The following is a 17701-nucleotide window of genomic DNA, read 5'->3' as shown; positions in this document are numbered from 1 at the left end:
GTTGCTGGAGGGATGTGGGTGGGGGATGGGGTGATTGTGTGATGGGCATTAAGGAGGACACTTGATGTAATGAGCAGTGGCTGTGTAAATGATGAATCACTAAATTCTACTCCTGAAAGTAATATTACACTATATGTAAACTAAATTGAATTTAAATACAGTTTTTAAATTTTTATATAAGTAAGTTCTGACTACAGAAATCAAGCAAGAAAAAGAAAGATTAGAATCCAGATTGGAAAGAAGAACTAAAGCTATCTTTATTTGCAGATAGCATGATGCAATACATTAAAACTTCTATGGATTCATCTTTCGATGGACACTCAGGCTCCTTCCACAGTTTGGCTATTGTGGACATTGCTGCTATAAACATCGGGGTGCAGGTGTCCCGGCGTTTCATTGGTTTATGTATACAATGGAATATTACTCAGCCACTAGAAACGACAAATACTCACCATTTGCTTCGACGTGAATGGAACTGGAGGGTATTAAGCTGAGTGAAATAAGTCAATGGGAGAACGACAAACATTATATGGTCTCATTCATTTGGTTAATATAAATAATAGTGAAAGGGAATAGAAGGGAAGGGAGAAAAAATGGGTAGGAAATATCAGAAAGGGAGACAGAACATGAAGACTCCTAACTCTGGGAAACGAACTAGGGGTGGTGGAAGGGGAGGAGGGCAGGGGGTGGGGGTAAGTAGGTGATGGGCACTGAGTGGGGCACTTGACGGGATGAGCACTGGGTGTTATTCTGTATGTTGGCAAATTGAACGCCAATAAAAAATAAATTTATTATTTAAAAAAATAATAAATAAATTGGTAAAAAAATAAAAATAAAAATAAAAAATAAAACTTCTATGGAATCAACAAAAACACTGCTAGAACTAAAGAATGAGTTCAGCAAAGTTTCAAGATACAAAATCAATACAAAACCCAACTGTATTTCTATAAGCTGTCAATGAGAAATACAAACATGAAATTAAGAAAACAATTCCATTGGTAATAGCATTAAAAATGTATGATATAGGTGGTTCAGTTAGTTAAGCTTCTGACTCTTGGTTTTGGCTCAGGTCATGGGTTGTGGGATTGAGCCCCATGTCGTGCTCTGTGCTCATCAGGGGTCTGCTTGAAGATACTCTCTACCCTTGCCCCCACTCATGCTCTTTCTTTCTCTCTCTCACATAAATAAATACATCTTTTTTAAGAAGTATAAAACACTTGGAAATTATTTTTTAAAAATTTTGTTAATCATTTGACACACTGATAGAGAGTACAGGTAGGCAGAGTGGTAGGCAGAGGGAGAGGAAGAGGGAGAAGCAGGCTCCCTGCTGAGCAAAGAGCCTGATATGGGGCTGGATCCCAGAACCCTGGGATCATAACCTGAGCCGATAGCAGATGCTTAACCAACTGAGCCACCCAGGTGAACTGAAAATAATTTTTTGAATATTTTATTTATTTATTCATGATAGACATAGAGAGAGAGAGAGGCAGAGACACAGGCAGAGGGAGAAGCAGGCTCCATGCCGCAGCCCGACATGGGACTCGATCCCAGGACTCCAGGTTCGCGCCATGGGCCAAAGGCAGGCGTTAAACCACTGAGCCACCCAGGGGTCCCCTGAAAATAGGTTTTTAAAAATAGAGTGAGATTCAGAATCCATCCTCCTTGGTATTTAACCAAATGAGTTGAGAACCTATATCCACACAAAAACCTGCACATGGTTTATAGCAGCTTTATTCATAACTGCCAACACTTGAAAGCAACCAAGATGTCCTCCAGTAGGTGAAGGGACAAATAAACTATGGGACAGACAATGGGATATTATTCAGCACCAAAAAGAAATGAGCTATCAAGCCATGAAAAAACATGGAAAAACCTTAAATGCATATTACTAAATGAAAGAAGCCAACATGAAAAAGCTACATATAATTCAACTATCTGGCATTCTGAAAAAGTCAAAACTATGGAGACAGTAAAATATTTTATGGTTGCAAAGGGCTGGGAGGAGAGAGGGATGAATAGGCAGAGCACAGAGAACTTTTAGGGCAATAAAACTATTCTGTATGATACTATAATGGGGGATAGGTGTCATACATTTGTGAAATCCCATATATTGTACAACACCAAGCATGAACCCTAATGTAAAATAGAGACTATGAGTAACAATGACGTGTCAATGTAGGTTTATCAATTGAATAAATGTACCATTCTTCTGTGGGATGTTGATAATAGAGGAGGCTCTGCATATGTGGAAGAAGGTAAATGGGAACTCCCTGTACTTTCTGCTAAATTTCACTATGAAACTAAAACTGCTCTAAAAAATAGATTCTATTTTTTAAAAATATAATACTTCTACACTAAAAACTATAAAACATTACCAAAATAAATTAAAGACACAACTAATTAAAAGGTATTTCATGTTCAGGTACCAGAAGACTTAATATTGTTAAGATGTCAATACGCCTCAAATTGATATACAAATTAAATGCAATTCCTATTATATCCTATCTGAATTTTTTATAAGAAATTAATTCTAAAATGCACACATGGGAAACTGATGCTAAAATTCACATTAAAATTCAAGAGACAAAAACAAAATAATCCTGTAAAAAAGAATAACGTTGGAAAATTCATTCATACTATTTGATTTCAAAACTTACAACAAAACTATAGTAATCAAGACAATGTTGTACTGGCATAAAGATTGATATATAGATTAATGGAATGGATTTTAGAGTCCAGAAATGAACCCTTAAATTTATGGTCAATTGATTTTTAAAAAGAGTACCAAGAAAAATCAACAGGGAAAGGATAGCATTTCTTTTTTTAAAAAAATTTATTTATTTATTTATTCATGAGAGACACAGAGACAGAGAGAGAGAGGCAGAGACACAGGCAGAGGGAGAAGCAGGCTTCATGCAGGGAGCCTGACGTGGGACTCAATCCCGGGTCTCCAGGATCATGCCCTGGGCTAAAGGCGGCGCTTAACCACTGAGCCACCCGGGCTGCCAACGAGTAGCATTTCAACAAATGATAAGGGACAACTTGATATTCACATACAAAAGAATGAATTAGGCTCATTCCTCATGCTGTATGCAAAACTTAACTCAAAATTGATCAAAGGCTGAAATGTAAGTGGTAAAACTATAAAACTCTTAGGGTTAGGCAACAGCTTCACGAGTAAAAAAAAAAAGGAAAAAAAACTAGATGAATTGGACTTTATCAAAAATAAAAACTTGTGTGCTTCAAAAGACAAACTCAAGAAACTGAAAAGACAACTCACAGAAAATATTTGCAAATCATATATCCAACAAAAGATGTACCCAGAATATGTAATGCTCTTGTAACTCAATAATAAAAAGACAAATAACCAAATATTTTAAGTGGGTAAATAATCTGAGTAGACATTTTGCCAAAGCAGTTATATAAATAGCCAATAAATACATGAAAAGATGCATATCTCCTAGGAAGACTATAATAAAAAAGACAGGCAATAACAATTGTTGACAAGGTTGTGGAAAAATTAGAACCCTCATATAATGATAGTGGGAATATAAAATAGTACAGCTTCTTTTGAAACAATTTGGTACCTCCTCAAAACTTGAAACATAAGAGTTTCCATATGATCCAACAAGTCCACTTTTAGGTACCTACCAAAGAGAAATGAAAACATACGTCTAAACAAAAAACTTGTACACAAATATTCTTAGCATCATTATTTATAGTGGTCAAAGGCTGTAAGTGGCCCATGTGTCCACTAGTTGATGAATGGATGGATAGACTATGGCACATTCCTTCAGTGGAGTATTGTTCAGCAATAAAAAGGAATAAAGTACTGATACATACCATAATATGGATGAACTTCGAAAACATTATGCTGGGTGAAAGAAGCCAATCACAGAAGACCACATGTTATATGATTCCTTTTGCATGTAATGTTCAAAACAGGCAAATCTTTTGAGTCAGAAATTTGATTTGTGTTTGCCTAAAGAAGGGGTGGAGGATGGAAATCACACTCTTTTGAAGGTGATTATAACATTCTAAAATTAATTGTAGTGATAACTGTACAACTCTATGAATAATACTAAAAAACATTGAATTGTATACTTTAAATGAGTGAAATTTATGGTATGTAGATTATACATCAATAAAGTCGGATTTTTTTAAGTATCATTTATTGTCCGCTAATTTGGAGAGACTTTTGAAAAATACAGGTCTGTTTGGGGGAAATTAAACAAAAAAATCAGTGGTAGTCCAGTATGGCAAGAGCTGTGACCACTGTGAATCTTGGTTTCCTCACTTTAAAGTAAATGTAATCAGGGGCACCTGAGTGGCTCCATGGTTGAGCATCTACCTCCAATTCAGGGCATGATCCTGGGGTCCTGGGATCGAGTCCCACATCAGGCTCCCAACAGGGAGCCTGCTTCTCCCTCTGCCTATATCTCTGCCACTCTCTCTGTGTCTCTCATGAATAAATAATAAATAAAAATCTAAAGAAAAATAAAGTAAATGTAATCACAACTACTTTACATAATGTGAAAACTAAGTCAAATAATGAATACGAAATATCCAGCTTAGCATTTGGCACTAATAGTAATTACAGAAAAGGTGAACCTCATATTACTTGTCAGAGTGAGGGGGGTTTTCATTAAAAGAGTAATTTTTTTAATGCACTGAGGCTACTATGTCAACATTTTTGTCCTAAGAGAAAGCAACGTTCAAGGCATTTATGACATGGTACTGTAAGTGTAAGTGCAACCATTGAAGTTATAACCAGATTAAGGTCCTGGCTCCCACTTACTAGCTGTGGGACCAAAGGAAAGTGACTGGAATTCTCAATTTCATTGCCTTATCTGCAAAACAGGGATAATTTTACCTTCCCTGGAGGACTGTTCTGAGAATAAGAGATTAGAAGGATAAAAATTGTCTGATTCTCTCCTACATTTTCACTTTATTCCTTTTTAATGTGTTTTCCTCATTCTAAAAAATATATTCAAGTATTTTCTGTCCTAAATAACCTTCCCTTGCATCCCCTCTCTAACTACCAAACTCTGCTCCTCCTTTCCTTCCAAATGAAGGATCATCAAACAAAATAGCTTTCCCCTCCTCATTCTTCACTTTAATCCAGTCTCGCTTTATTCTCTTTGGGCCCCCAGCTGCCACAACTGACACAGCCCTCAATAAGGTAACAAGGATGTCCTAATTAAAGGAGTCATTTCTCAGTTTCATTTGATCTTACCTCTTTGTAGCATCACACCCCACCCCTTTCTTTGTGTCTATGATTCTAATGTTTTTTTTCCTGGTTACTTTCCTATGCTTCTGAAATTTCTTTTTCAATCTCCTAGTACTTCCAAGATCCCATCCTTGGCCATCAGCTCTCTATTTCCTACATCTTTGGATGAATTAATTCAAACTCATGGTTTCATCTGATATTGATAGTTGAGGTGACTTCCAAATATATATTTCTGGTCTAGAGCTAATTGCTGACCACTAGACTAAAATGTCTACTTGCCTCCTGCTCATTCTGGATGTTTTTACAAGCATCTCAATCTCAGATCTCACCTCAATGCACTTCCTTTACCTGCAAATATGTGCACACCTCTGTAGTCAATTCTTCATTTAAGGGCACTAGCATTACTCAGTCACCCTCAGAAACCTTCCTGTAGGGATCCCTGGGTGGCGCAGCGGTTTGGCGCCTGCCTTTGGCCCAGGGCATGATTCTGGAGACCCAGGATCGAATCCCACATCGGGCTCCCGGTGCATGGAGCCTGCTTCTCCCTCTGCCTATGTCTCTGCCTCTCTCTCTCTCTCTCTCTCTCTCTCTCTCTCTGTGACTATCATAAATAAATAAAAATTAAAAAAAATTTAAAAAAAAGAAACCTTCCTGTATTAAAGTATGGATGAGGGGCAGCCCTGGTGGCTCAGTGGTTGAGCGTGCCTATAGCCCAGGGCCTGATCCTGGAGACCCAGGATCAAATCCCATGTCAGGCTCCCTGCATGGAGCCTGCTTCTCCCTCTGCCTGTGTCTCTGCCTCTCTCTCTCTCCTCTCTGTGTATTCTCATGAATAAATAAATAAAATCTTTTTTAAAAAATAAAGTATGGATGAACCCAGGCCTGCAGTCAAGTAGCAAGCAGGCTTCTGGTAAAAAAAAAAATGAATAGAGAGACCAGTACCATGTATAATGACAGACATCAACCTCAATCAAGCCCTAAGTAGTGTCCAATAAATTTACTGTATTTTTCTAATCAGCTCTCTCTCCAAATACTAGTAATGACAATTTCAAACTTAAAAACTCTTCAAACACCTGGTTTCCTCTCCTGTCACTCTTGGAAGCTGACTATACCTCTTATTTTACTGAGAAAATAAAAGTCCTCAGGAGGAACTATCTCAACTTCTTAACCAAATCCAAAAACATGCCTACATCTATAATTGTTGCTTCCCTCAAAGAACTTCAAAGTCAGTATAACATGATCTTCACTTTCCCACTCCCAACCTGGTCCTCCTTTGGTTTTAGCAGATGGTATCACTATCTGTACACCAGTTGTACAGGCCAGCCCTGGGAGTCATCTTTGATGTCCTCTACAACATTAAGTTCTGCTGACTTTAGCTCCTATATATCTCTTATATCTCTCCACTTTTCTCCATCTCTACTACCACTACTCTAATACAAGTGACTAGCATGCCATATCTGAACTACTACAATATTGTCCTATTGATCTACTCACATCAGGCCTGCTCTTCCATCTCTTATTTATAATGTAGACAGAATTTTCTGCAAAACTGATATCATACTCTAATTTAAAATTCTTGACCACTCTTTTTTTTAAAGATTGTAATTATTTGTTCATGAGAGACACAGAGAGAGAGGCAGAGACATAGGCAGAGGGAGAAGCAGACTCCTTGCAGGGAGCCGGATGTGGGACTCAATCCCAGGACCCCAGGATCATGCCCTGAGCAGACGTTCAACTGCTGTGCCACCCAGGTGTCCCTCTTGATAACTCTTTAACAAAAACATCAAAATCCATAATGTGACCTACAAGTGCTATATGGCCCAACCACACACACCTTCTTTCAATCTCTCAGTACAGCAAAAGTCTCTCCCCTTTACCAGGACTTTTTAAAATGCTGTTATTTCTAGAATGTTGTGCCTAGAATAATCTCCATCTCTGCTCCCTTTTTTTCACCTAGTTAAAGCCTACTCTTTCTTCAAATCATAGGGCAAATGACTTACCTGGGGAGGTATTCCTTGGCCCCTCAAACTAGGTTAGGTCACTCTGTTATATAGCACTAGGTGCCTTTCCTTCATATCACATACCACAATGAATTAATACACATAAAACACTTAGAACACTGCTTGACATACAACAAGTATTCAATAAATCTCACTATTATTATAAACATATAATTGTGTCTTTTCCCCAACTATTATTTCATTTTAATAAAATTAGAGTCGTTCTAGATGTTAGAGATAGAGCAGTAAACAAAAAAGATTCAAATGTTATATTTGATTAATGTGCGTGTCCCCTCCTGGCTACAAGATTCTGTGAAGGCAGAGACAAACACTGATTCCTTCAGAGCCTATTAGAGGGGTGCAGCTAAACGCAGGCTGAAGGGGCGCTAAGAAATCCATGCTAACTTTTAAAACAGAAACCCCATCTGCACAGGTGTCCATACTACTGTCCACAGCTCAAAAAAGCCAGGTTCGGTGAGAACCTCTCCTTTCCCCGTCATTATTCCCTTTGATGTGAGTGATCCTGGTGAAAGAATCTTCCTGTTTCATAGAAAAGAGTGTGATTATGTCCCTGAGCTGGGCGACCACCCCTCAGAAGTTAGGTAGAGCGGCCAGAAAGACAAAACCTCCCAGCGTCCTGCCCCCAACCCATCCCAAATCTCCTGACAAATCGCCACTCCCCATCCCTGCTGTTAAAAGAAAACAGGCTGGAGAGAGTCAGCGCAGCCAAAACTCACCAGAGTCAGAGAGAAAGTGCAGAGACACCAGCGGAAGTGCTGCCCCTCCTTCCCACCGCCGCCATTTAGAAGAACTTTCCGTGTCCCTCTAGCATGCTGGGAGGTCTGGTTTTATCCGCGTTGCTTTGGTTACCTCAGATTCCTTAGACATCTAACGTAGAGGAAAGACAGGCAGAACTGAAGGGATCGGGAGGTGGAGCTGAAATTCAATGATAGGGGTTACTTCAGGGGTTAAGTGCATAGTCTTTGGTGTCACACTGGCTCCAGCATCTTTCCTTGCCACTTGGGATATAATGTGGCTTTAGGCAAGTTACTTAACCTCTTCAAGCCCCTGCCTTTTCATTTGTAGAATGGAGGTAATAATCCCTCTACTGTTAGATTGCTGTGAAGATTAAATGTCATAATGTATGTAAAGCACATAGCACAATGCTTGGCACCAGTAACAAAAAAAAAAAAAAAAAACCCTCTTAATAAAATTTTGAAAATTTAAACAGCCAATTTTCTCTTTAAAAAAAAAAAAAACGCCCTTCCTTTAGCTTATGAATCCTCCAAAAATTGTTCTCTCCCTCTCTTCACAACCAGATGTCTCAAAAGAAATGGCTCTGTTGCCATTATTCCACCTACCTCTTAGCTCTCAGCTTATATCTGACTTTTCATTCCATCACTCCCTGAAATATCTCTCACTATTTAAAATAACCAATGACCTCTGGAATGCTAAAGGCAACAAAAAATTTCCAGTCTTCAATCCCTTGACCTTCCTCCTTCCTCTGATCCCACAGAACATGCTTTTCTCCCAGAAACACTCTTTTAACTTCAATGACACTAGATTCCTTGTATTCTTCTATTCTTTCTGGCTATTTATCTATCTCCTTTGTAAGGTCACCCTCCTCTTTCTAGGCATTAAATATTTGAGTTTCTTCAGGCTTGATTCCAAGGCCACTTATTATCATTTTATGCTCTCCCTAAGGCAATGCCAATCATACCTTAATCTTTAATCACCATCTGTAAGTTACCGAGGACATTTATTTCTCAGTCCATACTGTTATCAGAACTCCAGACTAAAATAACCAACTTTCTATAAAATACATCCCATCAAATATCTCAAAAGCATCTTAAACTCCACATGACAAAGGAGAAATGCATGCTCTTTCTCCTAAATTCCATTCAGCATTATCATCTCTTTCAGTGTTATCACAGTCTATTCATTAATACACATCAAAAATCTAGGCAACGTCCTTATTATCTTTCACCTGCCTTTCACATGCTATTCACTGTCAAGTCCTGTAAGTTTTATTCCTAGATATTTATCAAAACTGTTTATGTCTTTCTATTCCACTGCCACCTTTTTTGTCCAAGATCTAACCTCTCATACTTTGACTATTTAAACTCTTTCCTAACTGGCCACTATATACATTGATTCCCTCCAATCCATATCTTTTTTCCCAAATGATATTTGCAAAACAATTGTTGCAGCATGTCACATGCATGCCCCATTCACTCCACCTGGTTAAAACTCTCAGAAATTTTCCCTTGCTCATTAGAGAAATATCAGTCTTTAACGTGGTCTGCATGGTCTGATCTCTCACTAAGCCAGGACTAAGGTGAGAAAAGATAAACACCTAGAATGCGGAAATGTCAGGGAATGCCCAAACTCAGAGTAGTCTAAGTACAGAGTCAGCACCAAGAAGTGAGTACCTTTTTAAATTTTGCACAGCTCTTATCTCATCCTACTCTCAGCACTGCCATCCTTGCCTGACCATCACACTCCTAATAACAGCTAACATTTAGTGAATGTCACTTGTAATCAGTTTTTATGATCCTATGTACTTTATAGACTTTATGTCACTGAATTCTCACTTTAAAAAAACCTATAAAGAAATTTTCAATCATGCCCCAGTATAAAGATAAGGCACAAAGAGGTTCAGGAATTGGCCCCCTGTTACACATTTGGTAAGTGATAGAGCTAAGGGCCGAATACAGGTAGTCTGATTACACAAACCACACTACTCAGCTTTATACTTCTTTGCCTCCCCATCTCACAATATTCACCTACTTGTAACTTGCACTCCTATCACATAAACCCCTTTCAGTTTCTTGAACCTATTGCAATTACTCTGATCACAGGGTCTTTCCAACATGCCATGCCGATGGTAAGGACTGACAGGCCATTAATTAATGTCCCATTCATTCTTCAGATTTGACTTTAGTGCTTCTCAATTGTCCCCTATCCTCAAGTCTAAATTAAATTCCTATTATCTTGAACTCACAAGAACGTGCTTCTTATCATCAAACCAGTTAAATCATTTTAGAATTCCATAACAATGGTCCCTGACTTATGATGGTCGACTTTGGATTTTTTGACTTTATGATGGTACAAAAGTGATACGTATTCAGTAGAAATGAAACTTTGAATATTGAATTTTTATATTTTCCTGGGCTAGAGATATGTGGTAATATTCTCTCTCATGATGCTGGGCAATGGCAGTGAGACACAGGTTCCAGTAAGCCATACAATCACGAGAGTAAACAGCCTACACACTTAAAACTGTTCTGTATACATACAACCATTCTGTTATTAATTTTCAGTACAGTATTCAATAAATTATGTGAAATATTGAATACTTATGATAAAACAGGCTTTGTATTAGGTGATTTTCCCCACTGTAGGCTAATGTAAGTATTCTGAGCATGTTTAAGGTAAGCTATGCTAAGCTACAATGTTTGGTAGATTAGTGTATTAAATGGATTTTTGACATACAATATTTTCAAATTATGATGGGTTTATCGAGACATAACCCCATTGTAAATTAAGCAAGATAGATATTCATTAATGTGATGTTGAATGAACTTTTATCTTATCTGATTCACAGGAAGCAAAGGAGATATAAGACAATGTCTGTTTTTGATCATAGCAGCATTCCCTGTAACTAACACAATGCTTGACACAAGGTAACTGTTTTCACACTTATTTGTGGGAGTAATTAATTAATTGTAGAGATATTAGTAAGGTTAAGGAGGTTAGGAGAACAGTGCTCTAGGTAGAGTGAAGAGTATGTGCAAAATCCTGCGGCAAGAAAGAAATTAGCATGCTGGATAAAATAAAAGAATAGCTGATATTATATATGTCAACACCTTCCAGCCAAAGAGCACAGGAATACACAGACAGTTTTAAAAAGGTGCGTTGATTACTCATTGCAGTGAAGAAATGCATGATGTGGGAACGGTGCACGTATTTCAGGAAGATTATGCTAGAAAGAAACTATTATAGGACTTGAGTTTTCCTTGGGTGATTTAGTTGTTTATATCCAATGAGAGAACAACACAGTTTAGCCATGAGTGACAAGCCATGTTATCAGCAACACTAAGATTTCCTTGTAAGTATAAGATGCCAGTCACTACTTTTCTTTTCCATATGACTCAAGAGCAGAGATATTTGGGGGAAAGTAGCACAAGAGCCTGGAGAGAGAGGCAAGGCCAGGCCATGCAGAGCCTGTAAAATCGTATTTGCAGAGTTGACCTTTATCCTAATGCAAAAATAGAGTGATGTACTTAAGTCTGTGTGCCAAGGACTGTGGAAGGTCTGAGGCTTTATTCTACTTGCAAGCTCACAACTTAATTTGCCGCAGATTGACCCTGACAGAAGATGGAAGACACCTAGATGAGAGACAAAGGACTTTATTATTCACAGCAAAAGCAATAGCCAGAGCATCATGCTTGTACTGGTTCTACATGTGCCCTAAATCCCCTGGGGGTAATACAAGTAGACTTACCTGAATGGCTATACATGCAGAGGGTTGTGATACAGGAGGAGAACCCTGAGCTTGGGAGATGTACTTCTTTTACAGTGAGCAGCAGCAATTCTGCTCTTTGGGGAAGTATTACCTCATCCCTCAATTTGCTCAAAAGACAACCGTGAGAAATTTCCTGAGTAAAGAGTGGTTAGGGCTTTGAATTCTTGGCATACCCAGCACAAACTCAAGGGAACACTCAGGGTCCATACTGGATTTCATCTCCCAACTTTGTTTTCTCAAAGGTCAACATGTGGAGAACTGGCTCATTATATAGAGCAAGCTAACACTGAATTACTACCTTTCACCATATTTGATCCATCCTTCAGCTTACAAACATGTCCTAATTTCTCCTATGTTGATCCCCACATTCTCCTGCAGCTACTTCCCCAGCTGGTCACCCTATAAATGGAAGGAGAAAGCTAACACACCCTGGGATAATGCCAATGAAAAGAATAAATACAGGGATGGTGGTACTTAGGTAAGTGAAAAGAAAAGATAGCAAACCCCATGAGGAAAGAAGGACAGGTAGAAGCAAGGAGAATGGTGTTCTAGGTCGGTGACATAGGAGATACCTGAACCATGGACACTGATGCTCCATGGAAGCATGAAAACAGTGCCCCAAAAGGTGATTTTTTATGTAGGCAGTGTGGGCCTGGGGTAACGTAGCTAGTATCCAGAAGAGAGGTACAAACTCTTCCCACCAACTTACAGGCCTACCACTTAGAGAAAGCCTCACCTTGTATTTGCAATGAACTGAGTCACATTACTTTATCCAAAACTGTAGGAGGAATACTCCTGTTTAACCTCTTGTAGTTCATGTTTCTATCTGTTGTGATGCTTGCATCTGTTCATTAAGTATTTTAATAAAGCATTTAATGATTTCAAATTCCAATATAATATTAACTCTTTGTTAGTTGATAATGTAATACAAATTATAATCTCAATAATTTAATAATGCTTAACTTGTAATGATTTATTACAGTGTGCTAGGTACTATGCTAAGCACTTTACATATAAAATCCCATTGAAGCCTCAAAAAGAAACCTATGAGGTTTTTTTTCCTTTATGCTCCATTCTAATGTAGAAGAAACTGAAGCCCCAGAGAAGTTAACTAACAACACACAGGTAAGAAATGGTAACAGGGCCACCTTTAAGGACCTGAACCAGTGTAGTTGGTCCCCACAGGGCCCATGCTGATAATGGTTGTCTGGGCTTGTGGATTAATGTTGATTCTCCAAATTCTTAACCTTTTTTCTTTGAATTTATGTCTTGTAAGTGATGTCCCATGAGACAGTACAGCATGTGCTAGAAACCTGGACCCTCAGCTCTCCTATGATCCAGTTCTACCAGCTCCTGGCTTCACTGGGACGGGTTCTCTAGTGTTCATTCATCCGTGCACTCACCCAGACTCCCTCTCTCCCTCCTGCCCAAGTGATTGCTACTGCATTCTGCCCTCTGATGGGGTCTAGGTGTGCTTGCAGAGAGATTCAAGACTGCAGTGCCAGGCCTGGGGCATGGCCCCCGATACCTCTGAGGAACTTCACAACATTAAACTACGATTACAAAATACAATAACAGGTCAAATAAGAGGCTGTGGAAGAAAGGGGGGAAAGCTTTTCCCTGATTTTTTAATGAGAAACCCCACATTTTCAGTTTGTACATTATACAGCTGGACAGGCATGGTGAAGGTCACAAATGCAGATTGCATGGCCCCTAAGTCTGTGTCATTGCTTTTTATTTTCTGTTCTTGCTTTTAACAAAGAGAAATAATTGACTATGTGATACATGCATTCATGATATAAAATTTGAAGGTTTCAAAACAGTGAATTAAAAGTATGCCTTTTACCCCAATTATGGAATCATCCAGTTCCCTTCCTCAATAACAAACACTCTTTTCAACCAGATCCTTAGATATCCATCCTTGCAGAGTTACATTACACATATATAAACATTTACATATATTTTAACCACTCCCTTTTTATACAGATAGTTTAATACCAGTGTTCGGGACCTGCATTTTTATTTTTAATGTATCTTGGAGATATTTCTGTGTGATCATAATGAGGACAAAAACTACATGCTGTATCAATTTAAACCCACACTAAAAACTCAGTCATATTTCCCTTTCCCAACACCCTCATGAAAACAGTGTGTTTCAAATGATTATATATTTGGCAATATGATAGAAAATAGATGGTATCTTACTGTAATTAAAATACACATTTCATTTACCATGTGTGAGGCTGGGCATTTTGAAAATGCATAGAGGAATTTGTATTTTCTGTCCTGTGAACATATTTGTCATGCCAATAGCAGGGACTGACTAGCTGTTCTCCAAACTCATTTTCTTTTCCTCCTGGAGTTTCCCAGTCCTGCAGCAGGTAACTGTGGCTAGTGGATTGAGTCCTGGTCAAGGAAAAGTGGAACTAAGTGATGTACAACACTGACCAGCATGACTGCCAAAAGGTCCCTGTGAGATCTTTCTATTTTTCCTATTTTTCTGTCTTACCCTCCCTGCTGGCAAAAATGTTGCCACCAAGAAAATCCAGAAATAAACCCACAACTATATGGTCAATTAATATTCATCAGAGCAGAAAGAATATCCAATGGAAAAAAGGCCAGTCTCTTCAACAAGTGGTGCTAGGAAAACCGGACCACTTTCTTACACCATGCACAAAAATAAACTCAAAATGGATGAAAGACCTAAATATGTGACCTGAAACCATCAAAATCCTAGAGAAGAACACAGGCAGTGTCCACGTTGACACTGGCCATAGCAAGTTCTTTCTAAATGTATCTCCTGAAGCAAGGGGAAAAAATAAACTATTGAAACTTCATCAAAATTAAAACCTTCCGCACAGTGAAGGAATCAACAAAACTAAAAGCAACCTTACAGAATACATGAAGATATTCGCAAATGATATCTGATAAAAGGTTAGTATCCAAAATATATAAAGAAGTTATAAAACAACACACAAAACCACAAATAATCAAATTTAAAATGGGCAGGGGCACCTGTGTTTCTCAATCAGTTGAGTGTCTGACTCTTGGTTTCTCTCAGGTCATGATCTAATGGGTCCTAGAATTGAGCCCATGTAGAACTCCACACTCAGTGAATCTGCTTGAAGATTCTCTCCCTCTTCCCCTCCCTCTGCTCATGCATGTGTGTACTCTCTCTCTCTCTCTCAAATAAATAAAAAAAATTAATCTTTAAAAAAATGGGCAGAAGATATGAACAGACATTTCTCCAAAGAAGACATACACATGGCCAACAGACACATGAACAGAGGCTCACCATGATGTAGCATTTAGGAGACACAAATCAAAACTACAATGAGATATCACCTCACACCTGTTAGAATGGGTAAAATCAACAACACAGGAAAAAACAGGTGTTGGCAGGGATAAGAAGAAAGGGAAACCATCTTGTACCATTGTTGGGAATGCTAACTGATGCAGTTACCCTGGAAAACAGCAAGGAGAATCCTGAAAAAGTTAAAAATAGAACTACCCTACAATCCAGCAATCACACTACTGAGCTACCCAAAGAATAAAAAAACACTAATTCAAAGGGATGCATGCACCCTATGTTTAAAGCAGCAATATTTACAATAGCCAAATTATAAAGGCAGTTCAAGTGTTCATGGATAGATGAATGAGTAAAGAAAATAGCATATATATATACATATATATATATATATGAAAGCATAATGTTAAGCAAAATAAGTCAATCAGAGAAAGACACACACCATATGATTTCACTTATATGTGGGACTTAGGAAACAAAATGAATAAAGGGGAGAAAAGAGAGGGAGAGAGAGAGAGAGACAAATCAAGAAACAGTCTATTATTATTATTTTTATCCAGAGTGTGTGTGAGTGTGGAGGGAGGGACAGAAAGAGAGGGAGAGAATCTTAAGCAGACTCCATGCCCAGAGTGGAGCCTGATGCAGGGCTAAATCTCACAACCGTAAGATCCTGACCTGAGCCAAAAATCAAGAGTCAGACACTTAACCAACTGAGCCACCCAGGCACCCCAGTCTTTTAATTATAGAGAATAAACTGATGGTTACCAGAAAGGAGGGGATGGGAGGACAGGTGAAATAGGTAATGGGGATTAAGAAGTGTATGTATCATGATGAGCACCAGGTGATGTACAGAATTCTTGAATCACTGTGTTGTACCCCTGAAACTAATAAAACACTGTATGTTAAAAAAATTAAAACAATAAATATATATTCCCCCCACACACACACACACACAAAAGACATTCTGTTTGAATTATATGTGCCATAGACCAGGCTTAGTCACATGGACATGCATGAGTTCATCAGGGATGTATAATACTCCCACTACGGAAAGTCACTTCAGGGTGTGGTGGTGAATATCTTGTAACAATAATACAAATGGCAATACTTGGTATAATCTATCTTTTTGAGTGTTGATCCCTCAACATTTGCAAATTATTCGACATAGATCTGCCTTGGAAATTCAGCATGCAGTTGATTTTGCTTTGTAATCCAATGAGAAAATACTGTTATGAATTCCTGACAGTAGTGTTGAATTTCCCAACTATAACTATGAATTTGTCTATTATCCCTTTCAGCTCTGTCAGGTTTTTGTTTCACATATTTAGTAGTTTGCTTCTGACTACATACATGTTTAGGAGAGCTATGACTTCTTGCTGGATAAATACTTATGCCATCATGTGTGCATCATGCCATGCCATGTGTGCCTAGTAATTTTATGGCTTTGAAGTATACATTCTTTAATACTGAAAAAACTGCTCCTGTTTAAATAATTAGTGTTAGCATGATCTATTTTTCCATCAATTTACTTTTAATCTGTGTAGCTGTGTTTAAAATGCATTTCCTGCTCTTTTTCCACCATCTTGGAGTTTGTGGAGGCCTGCTGGGAACAAGACTCCTAAAGTGACGAATATATCTGGAAGGCTTTTGGTCCAAGGCCATTTTTGCCAGCTATAAACAGGGTTTCCGGAACCAGAGGGAGCACACAGCTCTACTTAAGATTGAAGGTGTTTATGTTCGAGATGAAACTGAATTCTATCTAGGCAAGCGATGTGCTTATGTGTACAAAGCAAAGAACAACACAGTAAGTCCTATGACAAACCAAACAAAACCAGAGTAATCTGGGGAAAAGTAACTTGTGCTCATGGAAACAATGGCATGGTTCATGACAAATTCTGAAGCAACCTTCCTGCAAAAGCCATTGGCCACAGAATACGTGTGATGCTGTACCCCTCAAGGATTTAAACTTACTGAAAAGTAAATAAATAAAGGTATAGATTTGTTCTCTTGTAAAAAAAAATGCATTTCCTATAGACTGAATATATTTGGGTCACTTTTCTTTCATCAGTGCTGCCCATCTCTATCTTTGATTGTGTACTAGATAATTTATATTTAAAGTAAATACTCGTACATAATGGCTTCAGTCTACCATTTCAGTTTTTGGATTTTGTTGCTCCCTCTTTTTCTCCTTGAGTTTCATTTTTTGCTCTCCTCGGGTTACTTGAGTATGTCTGAGAGTTCCATTTTGATTCCTTTAGAATGTTCTTGAGTATATCACTTTGTATCTTAATTTAGCAGTTGCTCTAAGTATTATGTACATACATGTATAACCCCTATTTACAAGTATTATGTTTTATAGTTTTGCATATACTTAGAAACCTTACATCCATTTAGGTCCATTCACCTTTCTAACTTTGAAATTTTAAATAATTCCTTTGCATGCACTAAGAAACAAAACAGATATTCTAATTTTTGCTCCAACCATCACACACAATTTAACAACCTCCAGAAAAAAAGGATAGTGTACCTTATTTATGCCTCGTTTTATCAAACCCATTTTCTTTTTTCTTTTCTGAACCACCACTTTTTCTTTGGTTATTCCTTCTTTTTTTTTTTTTTTTTGGTGGGGGACGAGA

General features: G+C 38.1%; 1 long non-coding RNA gene and 1 pseudogene across 6 annotated transcripts in view; one reads left to right on the top strand and one right to left on the bottom strand.

The window, feature by feature from the left end:
- Positions 1–8240, bottom strand: part of LOC144307885 (uncharacterized) — a 70701-nt gene extending 62461 nt beyond the window's left edge. For 2 of the 6 annotated variants that reach the window (XR_013374559.1, XR_013374561.1), the window contains exons 1-2: positions 7968–8240; positions 3588–3647 (exon numbers count right to left, since the gene is read on the bottom strand). This is a non-coding gene — a long non-coding RNA (uncharacterized LOC144307885). Of the gene's footprint in view, positions 1–3587; positions 3648–3843; positions 3983–7967 lie in introns of all 6 variants that reach the window. The other 4 variants (XR_013374558.1, XR_013374560.1, XR_013374563.1 and 1 more) reach the window with 3 other exon arrangements.
- Positions 8241–9599: 1359 nt separating this feature from the next.
- On the top strand, positions 9600–17030 carry LOC144308916 (large ribosomal subunit protein eL33 pseudogene; annotated as a pseudogene).
- The last annotated feature ends 671 nt before the right edge of the window (positions 17031–17701 follow it).

The sequence above is a fragment of the Canis aureus genome, chromosome X (genome assembly GCF_053574225.1).
Source record: "Canis aureus isolate CA01 chromosome X, VMU_Caureus_v.1.0, whole genome shotgun sequence".
Classification (NCBI taxonomy): domain Eukaryota; kingdom Metazoa; phylum Chordata; class Mammalia; order Carnivora; family Canidae; genus Canis; species Canis aureus.
Note: the sequence above shows the minus strand (reverse complement) of the source record. Positions and strands in the feature narration are given on the sequence as shown.